Below are 10,906 nucleotides of genomic sequence, written 5' to 3'. Positions count from 1 at the left end.
GAGTGGTCGAGGCGGACAGTCCGCTAGTAGCTATCTAACTACATAGCATCAGGGTCCCTGACTGCTCACAACGCCGGATCTCACTAAACCTCGTGACCGGGTGGCACAATAGGACAAGTGGCAACTGCTCCAGCTACCACTACCCATGAGTGGCCGAGTGTGCGCGCTAAACCAAACTAACTGATGACTCTCTCAACCACAAGGGAGACAACGGTCATTAGATGCAATGAATGATGAACATGATATATATATATATAATCATCATCCATGCAACAACCTCACACCTCATAAACACCTCCAATAACCACAACCGACGTAGCTACACATACCACTATGCAAATGGAATGTCAATCATGTAAAAACCCATAACACGTACCAATCACCACCTAGACAGGTATAGACTACAAATATCCAATACAGTCATCCCTACAACACTCTACATGTGTACATACAATAGAGTCACAGATAATAAGAATAGAGACTGTAACGAGTCAACCCAGATCATATCAAAGATCAAGCAAAAGTGACAAGCAGGAAGGCAACAAATAATCAGATTTAAGGAATGCAACCTAATTATCCAAATATAACCATGCTTTAAAGTTCAAGGAACTAAATAGAAATTAAGGAAGAAATACCCGCCTCGATATATCCCGAAATCAACAGAACCACCACGTCACGCAACTCGTCCAGATCAAGGTCCTGTGTCACACATACAGTTTATGTAATATACATTTACATACACTACACATAAATGAATCACCTATAAATAAATAGCCAATTCTAGAGTAATAGCTAACCATGATTTCTACTCCTTCCCATTACCTTCCAATAAGAAACTAATCTCAACATCATGATCCTGACTTCAGATTTAGGTTTATCTACATCTACAACCTCCAATTAACCAGCATAACAACTTTCACATCACTGTTAACCAATCCCGATTAGCAACCCACAACATTCCTAGCAAAACAGTACGCCCAACATCTTCAACAACTGAACCAAACAACTTACAACCTTTGTTGATTCCAACATTGATCTAAATTAAGGAATACACAAAAATCCACTAGATAACACCCACTACAACCATAGACCGATCAAGAGAACAGAACAGTGAGAATTCACTAAGAATATGTGAACAACACAATAACCAATCGATCTCCTTACCTCTGCTTCTTCTATCACCGGAGATGATCACAACTCTAGTGGAGGAATCAGTCCAATCCAGCTGTGGTGGCCGGAATCACCACAAAAACCTCTGTTCTCAAAAACAAAACCACTCGAATCAATACCAGAAGAAGGATCGGAACCCAAATTTATGACAAAAACCACCCCTTACCTCCAATATCCCGATTAGGGCTCGATCTTGTTCTTGCTAACGAACAGAGAAGAGATCGGAACCCTAATTCACAACCAAAACCTCACAGTAAACAAAACTCACCTCACGGATCGGATCAAGAGAGGAGATCAACAATTCACTCTCTGTTCCTCCTCAATCATAGCTGGTGGCTGCCGGAAGGAGACGTTGCCGGATTGCAGAACACCACAGCAAGACCCCCCCCCCTGCTGGAAATTCATCCCACTCGACCGCGGCCTTAATCAGCAACCACGAAGAAGGGATCCAAGATCTGACCTAGGATCACCGACCAATAGAGAGAAAGAGAGCCGAATCAGGGAAGAAACTCTAAGCTAAGGCACAAATCCAAGAAATAGAGGGAATAAGGTTCGGATTACTTACCCTTGAAACCCTAATTGCCCCTTCACGCCGGCTATCGGTGGATCGGCCCGATCCAATGGCGTCGATCGGAGAAGAAAAGTCGACAGAATCGGCTGAGGAAGAAAGAAATCGGAGAATGAAGGAGACCGAAGGCTCGACAAGTTTCCCTCCTCCTCGCTCCAAGACCGATCTGTGCTGGCGACGATCGGCACAAGAAACTCCCGAATCCGAGACCCCTCGGTCGAAGAAGACCCGGAGTCCACCGGTTCCGTCGTGCTCCAGCAAGCTCCGGCGACGAGCTCCTCCGGCGATGTCGACGATCGCTACAGGTCCGTCCGCGAGAGAGAGACAGCGAGAGGAGTCGGGGAGATCGATGAAGAAGGCTCGGGTGATCGGTGTTGGGTTTGGGGGGGAAACGGCGTTTTGGGAAGGGAATAAAAGGAAAAGAAAAGGATTTATAATTAAAAATATTTCCTCACTTAAACGGGTATCCCAAACAGGCTTTGTCCGAACCCGCCGATCGATCCCCTCAAAACCTTCCGTACGAGCTCCGAAAGATTCCCAGAAAATTTCCAAAAATTTCGGAAAAATTCTATAAGACTATTTCCCAAATAACCTTATTATTTATTTATTATTATTTATATATATATATATATTTTTTCCGATTTCTCACAGTTTTTAAAATAATTTTTAAAATGTTTTAAAAGAATTTTTTAAAGTTTTTAAAATGATTTTTAAAAGAGTTTTTTAAAATAATTTTTAAAATGTTTTAAAAGAATTTTTTAAAGTTTTCAAAATGATTTGTAAAAGAGTTTTTAAAATAATTTTTAAAAGAATTTTTTAAAGTTATTAAAATGATTTTTAAAAGAGTTTTTAAAATAATTTTTAAAAGAATTTTTTAAAGTTTTTAAAATGATTTTTAAAAGATTTTTTTTTAAATTAATTTTAATTTAATTTGAAATTCGGAATTTAATTTTAATTAATTTTAATTTAATATGAAAATTAATTTGATCCTTATTAATCTCACCCGATCTAGATTATCAATCAGGGAATCCTATAATTTTGTGAGATGAATTAGATTTAATTACAGAGTTTGGTTTAACTTTTGTTAGATTCAGGTTTAGCTTTGGTCTCAACAAATAGGCATTCTTCGGATAAACTTCTAAGCTTGGTGAGTCACTTGGACGTCATTAGAAGTAGCCAACCTTTCGAGGTTTTCCGAATAGTCCTATCCACGGAGCTTAGTATTAAACCTTGGTCTAACTAGTTAGTATCCATTTAAGGGTAGCTTCGGTCAGTTCCACTTGGCCAAATGCACCAGATCGAAGTCATATCTTTCTAGACATGCGATGCCCAAGCTTCCCTAACGTACTATCATCCAAAAACTTCACCAGTACCATGATTCAAGTTAAACTTGGTCTCTTTTTAACTAATCCTAATTACCCTGCCGGGTTAGTTTGTTTGGATTACCCTGTCGGGTAAGTTAGTTTTGGAGGTGCCAGCTATTCTGGAGCCTCCCCCTAAATCATTGGTCTTTAATTTAAGAATTTTGTATAATTAGAGTTGGTTTTAGTTAAGTTGTAATGTTTAATTTGTAATTTAAATTTAAGTTTTTAATTTTGAATTAATTAAATTGGTCAAATTATCTTTCTTTAAGAGAGTGTATTTAATATTTGAATGTTCTTTCAATTTCAATTTTATTGGGTTAATCGAATTATCTTTCTTTAATAGCTTATTTTTAAAGTTTAAGTTTTTATTTATTTTTAAATTTGAATTAACTAAACTGTTTGAATTATATTTTCTTAACGGTTTATCTTTTAGCTTTTTATTAATTGTTAATTTTGAGATTTCTAGATTATTTTTGTTTAATATGTTATCTTTAACATTTAATTTTAAGTTTGTTAAATTCCGTTTTGATTTTATCAAAGTGTTTGATTTTATCCTTATATTTTCTTTGCCTTTTAAATTGATATGGTTAATTGAATTTATTAGATTAGTTTTATCTTTAAAGTTTAATTTCTTATTAATTAAATTATCTTGGTTTTGGATAGCATTTTCTAGATTAATATTGTCTAGATTAAATAATTTATTAATTTTATCTAGATCAATATTGACCTTGTCATCTTTTTTGTTTGAATTTTCAAATTTGTTTAGGTTTAAATTCAAATTTTTAGATTTATTAATTATTTTTAGATTTTCTATATTTTCTAAAGTAATTATATTTGTTTTATCAGAAAATATCCTAGAGGTATTTTTGCAAGTATTGTCATGTACACTATTTTCACATATACTTTCAGACATATCCAAATTAACAGGCGCATATTTTAAACTACTACTAGCAAGGGTGTTTTTGTAAATATTACTAACCTTGAGCGCAACCCCTAATTCAGCAGGCTTCTCCGTTGGATCTGACTCGAGTCCGGATTCGACTTTAACTTGATCTTCTAGCTTCATCGGCATCTCGTGAAGCTTGATCAACTGGGTCCACAGCTCATATGCATTCTTGTACTTTTCTAATCTACATAAAATATTGTTAGGTAAAACATTACAAATGATCCGGTAGTAAGAGCGGGCCCCCCCCTTCTCTGGCAAAGTCAACGCCAAGTGGAAGTCACCGGAACAGCCGCCCACCCAGAGGAGAGTGTGGTCCGACCGGACGGACGGCCATAGATGGCCGGTCCGACTGGACTGCCGGCCGGCCGATGGAATCGAGTACCCGGAAGGGTCCGGCCGGTTTGCACTTATAGTTGGTAGGCACCCTGTCAAATCGGGGTTCCGACGCTCAGTTAAAAAGGTCATGGACCGAGCTGACCTTTTGACCGATCACAGTCATAAAGCACCCCTGTTTGTTAGTCTCCACAAAGCACAAGTAAACCACTGCGGATGTCCGGTCGGATGTTTAGGTATCTTTCCGCTCGGACTACAAGTTTGGAGCAAAGGAAAGGGCCAGAGGATTTCTTTCTCCGACAACCTGTAGGTTTCACGTGTGTGTCATGCTCCAAATCTTGTGACAGGGGATTCTGCTGTCCCATCGAGGGCATGCTCTGGCGATATGGGTCAGGTAAACTTCCTGACAGCCGCGTACCTAGGAAAGGACGGGTATGCTTTCTGACAGCCGCATACCTAGGATAGGACAGGGGACACTTATGCACCTTGGTACGCGTGCCCAAACCTTTCACAGCTCTATATAAAGAACCTCGGGTTTCATCGACAAAGGAGGTGGTATGTACTCACGAGACTTGGAGCCACCTTGTTCATCGTGATTTACGTGACTTGAGCGTCGGAGGGTCGTGGGAATCCCTTTCCGGCTCGACTTCCGTGCAGGATAGCCGGAGCATCTCGACACTAGTTGGAGACCTACATCAGCGAGCCTTGGAGCGTCCAGCGTCTGTTGACTTCGGTTCGGACAGGATCAAATTGGCGCCGTCGTGGGAACGCTCACGCATCCGGCGAGACAATGGGCGGTGGGCGGACGGCCTGGTGGCGCTCTCAAGGAGGAACTCGGCGCTGCGTCGAGATAAGGGCCGCCAAACTCGTGGAGCAAAGCAAAAAGCATCCAGGCGGAGCAACAAGCAACGTCCGCGTCGGGGCGGGGCACCTCCGACCACCGTCGCATTCCACGGGCCTTATTTCGCACCGAGCCACGCCACCAAGAGATATAGGATCTTCCTCGGATGAAATGCCAAGGCGGGATGACGGGAAGGAAAGCTCCCGGACGGACTCATCTCCGGCGGACCAACCGCCAATTTTGGAAGCCATTGCGAGATCCTGCCCAAGCACTATGTGCCCCCTACGATCGGCGAGTATAATGGAACAACGGACCGGATGATCATTTGGGTAAGTTTGATAATACCGCCACGCTCCACCAATACATGTGAAGTGCCGAGTCTTCCTTACCACGCTCTCGGGATCGGCCCAGTGGTTGGCGGACGGATCCATCACAAGCTTCAGGACTTCCGAACGGCCTTCCTCCACCACTTCGCCAGCAGTAGGCGTTATCAGAAAACAAGCGTTAGCTTGTTCGCCATCAAGCAAGAACCAAAAGAATCGCTTACATCCAGCGATTCAACCAAGTGGCGATGGACATCCCAACATCGGAAACGATGATGAACGCCTTCACACAAGGCCTTGTTGATGGGGACTTCTTCAGGCATTCGAAAGCCGCCCGAGACTATGATCACATGCTACATCGGGCCACGAATACATAAGCGTGGAAGAAGCGCAAGCCGCTCGAAAGAAGCTCCAACCGAACGTGCACTTGTTCATGCCGAGCGGAAGCAGCACTCCGCTCAGCAACCACCTAGAGGACCAAGGGTGAAGCAATTCGATCTCCCACACCAGATCGCACGTGCAAGAAGTGGCTGCCGCTCGGCCCAAGCCAAAGAAGAGGTGGACCCCAATGTTCTGCAAATTCCACCAAACGGATACGCACAACACGAGGGATTGCCGAAGCCTTCCCTTTGTGTCCAATCCTGTTCCCGGAGAACCGAACGACGGTCTCCTCCCTCAACACGAGGCAAAGGACCCGGAAGCCGGACCGGACCCGCATAGAGGCGACATCACCATCGTCCGATCGGCGCAGATCCCCAAGGCAGGAAAGTCGCGGACGTCCGAGGCGGTCCCGACCATCCACTCGGGAGGAAGAAAACAGAAACTTCCGGGGCGAAATCAACGTTATTGCTGGTGGGCCGACCGGAGGAGACTCCAACCGAGCAAGAAAGGCGGCCGTCCGGCAGATCCATACGGTCGGTTGTAGCCAAGAGCGGGCAAGTGGACCGAAATCACTTTCGGGCCGGAGACTTGGAAGGAGTAGAAGTACCGACGCGCTGCTCATTAAAGCGGTAATAGCAAATTACACCATTCACGCATATTTGTTGACACAGGAGCTCGGTCAACATACTATTCAAGAAGGCGTTCGATCACCGCAAATTGATCGAGCTTCAATGGCGACCCGCTCTACGGGTTTCGGGCAATGAAGTTGCGGTCGGACAAATCCGGTTGGCCACCTCGCTGGGAGAAGACTCAGGAGGACCAGACAACAAACTTCGTGGTGGTTGACTCTCCCTCATCCTACAACGTCATTTTGGGGCGGCCGGCGCTCAATTCCGAGCGGTTGTCTCAACCTTCCACCGAAGATAAAATTTCCGTGGAGGACAAGGTTGGAAATGCGGGGAGATCAACTAGCCGCTCGGCGTTGCTATATAGAGATGATCCGAGAGAAGCTTCTTCCGCTCGGAAGGTCCCCGAATCGAGGTACGCCATAACCGAGAAACCTCCTGCTTTAATTTATGATGAAAAGGAGAAAGTTCAGATCCATCCGACCCGATCGGAGGCCACCACTTTCATCGCCTCGGATCTAGAGGAAAAGCAGAAGAAGAAGCTGATCCAATGCCTCCGGCAAAATCATGATGTCTTTGTTTGGTCGACACTACCTGGAATTTCGCCTAGCCTAGCACAACATGAGTTGCATGTCCGACTGACCTCGGCGTAAAAAGAGATTTTAGCGCGAGCGAATGCCATAATCCGGCGGAGTAGAGAAACTTCGGAGGCCACATCAGTCACGGTTCGGTGGCTAATAACGTGGTATTGGTCTCAAGCCGGCGGCAAGTGGCGAGTTGCATTGACTTCGGGACTTAAACAAAGCATGTCCCAAAGATTTTTATCCTCCCCGGATAGATCAGTTGGTGGACTCCCGGCTGTGAGTTAATTAGCATGCTCGACGCCTACCAGGGCTATCACTGTACCGCTCGCCCGCGAAGATCAAGAAAAGGTGAGCTTCGTAACGGCGACACATATTGCTACAATGTGATGCCGTTCGGATTGAAGAATGCGGGCCACTATCGCTTGATGAACAAGGTATTCAAGGAGCAGATCGGGCGGAACTGGAAGTTTACGTGGGCGACATTCTTATCAAATCCGTCCGAGCGGCCGATCTTTTCAAGGATATGGAAGAAACCTTCCGAACACTGCGCAAATATGGAGTCAAGCTAAATCCCCAGAAATGCCTGTTCGGAGCTAAAGGAGGGCGTTTCTTGGGGTATATAGTGACCGAGCGGGGGATCGAAGCAAATCCCAACAAGGTGAAAGCTCTGCAAGACATGCTTCCTCCCAGAAACACAAGGGAAGTGCAACGGTTGACCGGTCGGATAACTGCTTTGTCCAGATTCATCTCCAAAACTGCCGACCGGAGCCTGCCATTCTTCAAGATCCTACGCAAAGCTACTAAGTTCCAGTGGAACGAAGAGTGTGACCGAGCATTTGAAGAGTTGAAAACATATCTGAATTCCCTGCCTGTACTGGCCAAGCCGATCGGAGGCGAGTCACTGTATATGTATTTGTCGTCAACTGAGCATGCTGTAGGCTCAGCACTTGTGAGGGCGAACGGCGGAGTATTTTCTGAGCCATATTTTGAAAGATGTCGAATCTACACAGGGCTCGAGAAGTTGGCCTTTGCATTGGTTCTAGCCGCTCGGCGCCTGCGACCGTATTTCTTGGCCCACACAATCATTGTCCGACGAGCAGTCCACTCGGAAGAGTCCTGTTCCAGGAGCGTCCGGACGGCTTATCAAGTGGACGATGCGAATTAGCGAGTTTGACATCCAGTACCACCGCTCGGCGATTAAAGCCCAATCCTTGGCTGATTTTGTGACCAAAGTGGAGCCGGAAGCTCTGTGGAAGATATGTGGATGGGTCTTCCACTCGACTCGGAGCGGGATTGGGATATTACTTATCTCACCGCAAGAAGAAAAGATGCACCTATCCGTCCTTGGACTACAAGGCCACCAACAATGAGGCAGTATATGAGGCCCTATTGGCAGGATTGCAAGACATGTGGGGGCCGGTCGGGTAACTCTCTATTCGGATTCACAGTTGGCCGCTCAGCAACTTTCCGGAAATCAACCGTGTTCGGCTTAAACTCTATGTGAGGCCTTTGAAAAACTCAAAGCTACTTTCCGAGAAGTGCTTATCCGGAAGATTCCCCGAACGGAGAACCAGGCGGCCGATGAGTTGGCCAAACTCGCGAGCTCAATAACGCCGGTCGCCATTCAGCAGCCAATTGAAAAAACGCTGATGGTGGCGCATGTCGACCGGATGCAAGGCCTCGCGTTTCCAAGTGACTGGAGGACACCTATTATAGAATTCCTCCGTTCGGGCACCACACCATCCGATGAATATGCAGCCCGGCTCCTCAGAAGAAGAGCCGGTCGGTTTACACTCATCGGAGATCAGCTTTACAAGAAAGCTTTCTCGCGTCCTCTGCTAAAATGTGTAAGCTCGGAGGACTCAGCTTACATCCTCCAGGAAGTACATCAAGGATCATGTGGAGGTCATCCGGGCGGACGCTCGTTAGCCAAGAAGATCCTCTTGGCCGGATACTTTTGGCCAACTTTACAAGCAGATGCCGCTCGGACAGTATCTACATGCCTTTCATGCCAGAAGTATCACAACTTCTCCCACCGACCGGCAGAGGAGATGAAGGCATCAACCATCTCATGTCCGTTCGATCAGTGGGGAATGGATATTGTGGGTCCATTTCCGATGGCGGCCGGAGGAAATTTTACTAGTGGCGGTAGATTATTTCTCCAAGTGGGTGGAGGCCGAGGCGAAGATCATCGAGCAAATGGTTAAAAATTCATGGCGGCACATCATTTGTCGGTTCGGCATCCCTCGCCGGTTGGTGTCCGACAACGGCGGCAGTTCACGGGGAAGATGTTGGAGGATTGGTGCCAGCTACGGCATCGAGCAACATTTCACGTCCGTGGCCTATCCTCGAGCAACGGTCAAGTCGCCAACCGGAAATTCTTCGTATTCTGCGCTCGGCTCGACCATTTGGGAGGAGGTTGGGGTGAATGCCGAGCGTCTTGTGGGCTATCCGAACGACGCCAAAAGAAGGGACGAGAGTCACACCGTTCCATTTGGTATATGGCGGTGAGGTCGTCATACCGGTCGAAGTCGGCGTTGAGTCAACCAGGATCCGGAACTATGATGATGACAACACCGAACGAAGAAACATGGAGCTGGACTTGGTAGAAGAAGAGAGGGCAAAGGCTTCCGTTCGGTGATGGCGTCGTCGGCGGATGAAGCAAAACTACCACCGTAGCGTAATTCCCGGATCGTTCCAAGTCGGCGATCTTGCGGAAGAAAGTCAAGCCGGTCGGCGTCGGCAAGCTTGAGCGCCATGGGCGAGCCCTTTCAAAATCATCAGCTCGCTCGGCCAGCGTATTATCGGAGGATGAGGACGGACGGCGGCTAGATAGGCCGTGGAGCGCAACCTCCAACCTTACCAGGCGGGGTGAAAGGTGTATCATCGTAAATCACCCTATGTATTTCATTTTCGACTAAATACTTGAAATGCAGAGATGAAAAGTCAAAGGAGCGAATATAAGGCATTATCATCGTAGGCGAAGGCCCCCAGGCCGATCGGCCGGGAGGTTTATGTGGTTAGACTTGTAAGCAAATAACCTGTTCGGTCGGAATTAAATTGGTCAAGCCAAACGCTCGAAGATCGAAGGCCCCGTGCCCTTCGACGGAGGTATATTATCCGAGCCAAAATACTCGATGAAGTAGATCCCGAGCCGTGCGGCGGAAGGCATTATCCAAGCTGGGGGAAAGGCGAAGAGCAACTCCGACGGAAGTGTCAAAATTAGCCTTGACGGTCTAGCCCAGACGTTAAACCGCAGCCCGCCGACCGGCTATAAATATCCGAGCACCGTCGTTAAAGATCAAGAGAGGCGGCGTCTATAAACCCTCCGGCGGAAGACCGACGAGCACCGTCGTTAAAGATCAAGAGGCGGGCGTCTATAAACCCTCCGGCGGAAGACCGACGAGCACCGTCGTTAAAGATCAAGAGACGAGCGGCGTCTATAAACCCTCCGGCGGAAGACCGGCGAGCACCGTCGTTAAAGATCAAGAGGCGAGGCGTCTATAAACCCTCCGGCGGAAGACCGGCGAGCACCGTCGTTAAAGATCAAGAGGCGGCGTCTATAAACCCTCCGGCGGAAGACCGACGAGCACCGTCGTTAAAGATCAAGAGACGGCGTCTATAAACCCTCCGGCGGAAGACCGGCGAGCACCGTCGTTAAAGATCAAGAGGCGAGCCGGCGTCTAAACCCTCCGAGCGGAATACCGGCGAGCACCGTCGTTAAAAATCAAGACGAGCGGCGTCTATAAACCCTCCGGCGGAATACCGAC

At 46.8% G+C, this 10,906-nt stretch overlaps 1 long non-coding RNA gene across 1 annotated transcript; it reads right to left on the bottom strand.

Moving 5' to 3' along the window:
- Positions 1–636: 636 nt before the first annotated feature.
- On the bottom strand, positions 637–1,544 carry LOC122000510. Its single transcript, XR_006117153.1, has 3 exons — positions 1,337–1,544; positions 1,165–1,255; positions 637–699 (listed from the first exon to the last, which is right to left on the bottom strand). It is a non-coding gene; the product is annotated as an uncharacterized LOC122000510 (long non-coding RNA).
- Between the last annotated feature and the right edge of the window lie 9,362 nt (positions 1,545–10,906).

The sequence above is a fragment of the Zingiber officinale genome, chromosome 7A (genome assembly GCF_018446385.1).
Source record: "Zingiber officinale cultivar Zhangliang chromosome 7A, Zo_v1.1, whole genome shotgun sequence".
Classification (NCBI taxonomy): Eukaryota; Viridiplantae; Streptophyta; class Magnoliopsida; order Zingiberales; family Zingiberaceae; genus Zingiber; species Zingiber officinale.
This window is presented reverse-complemented; position numbering and strand designations above follow the sequence as displayed.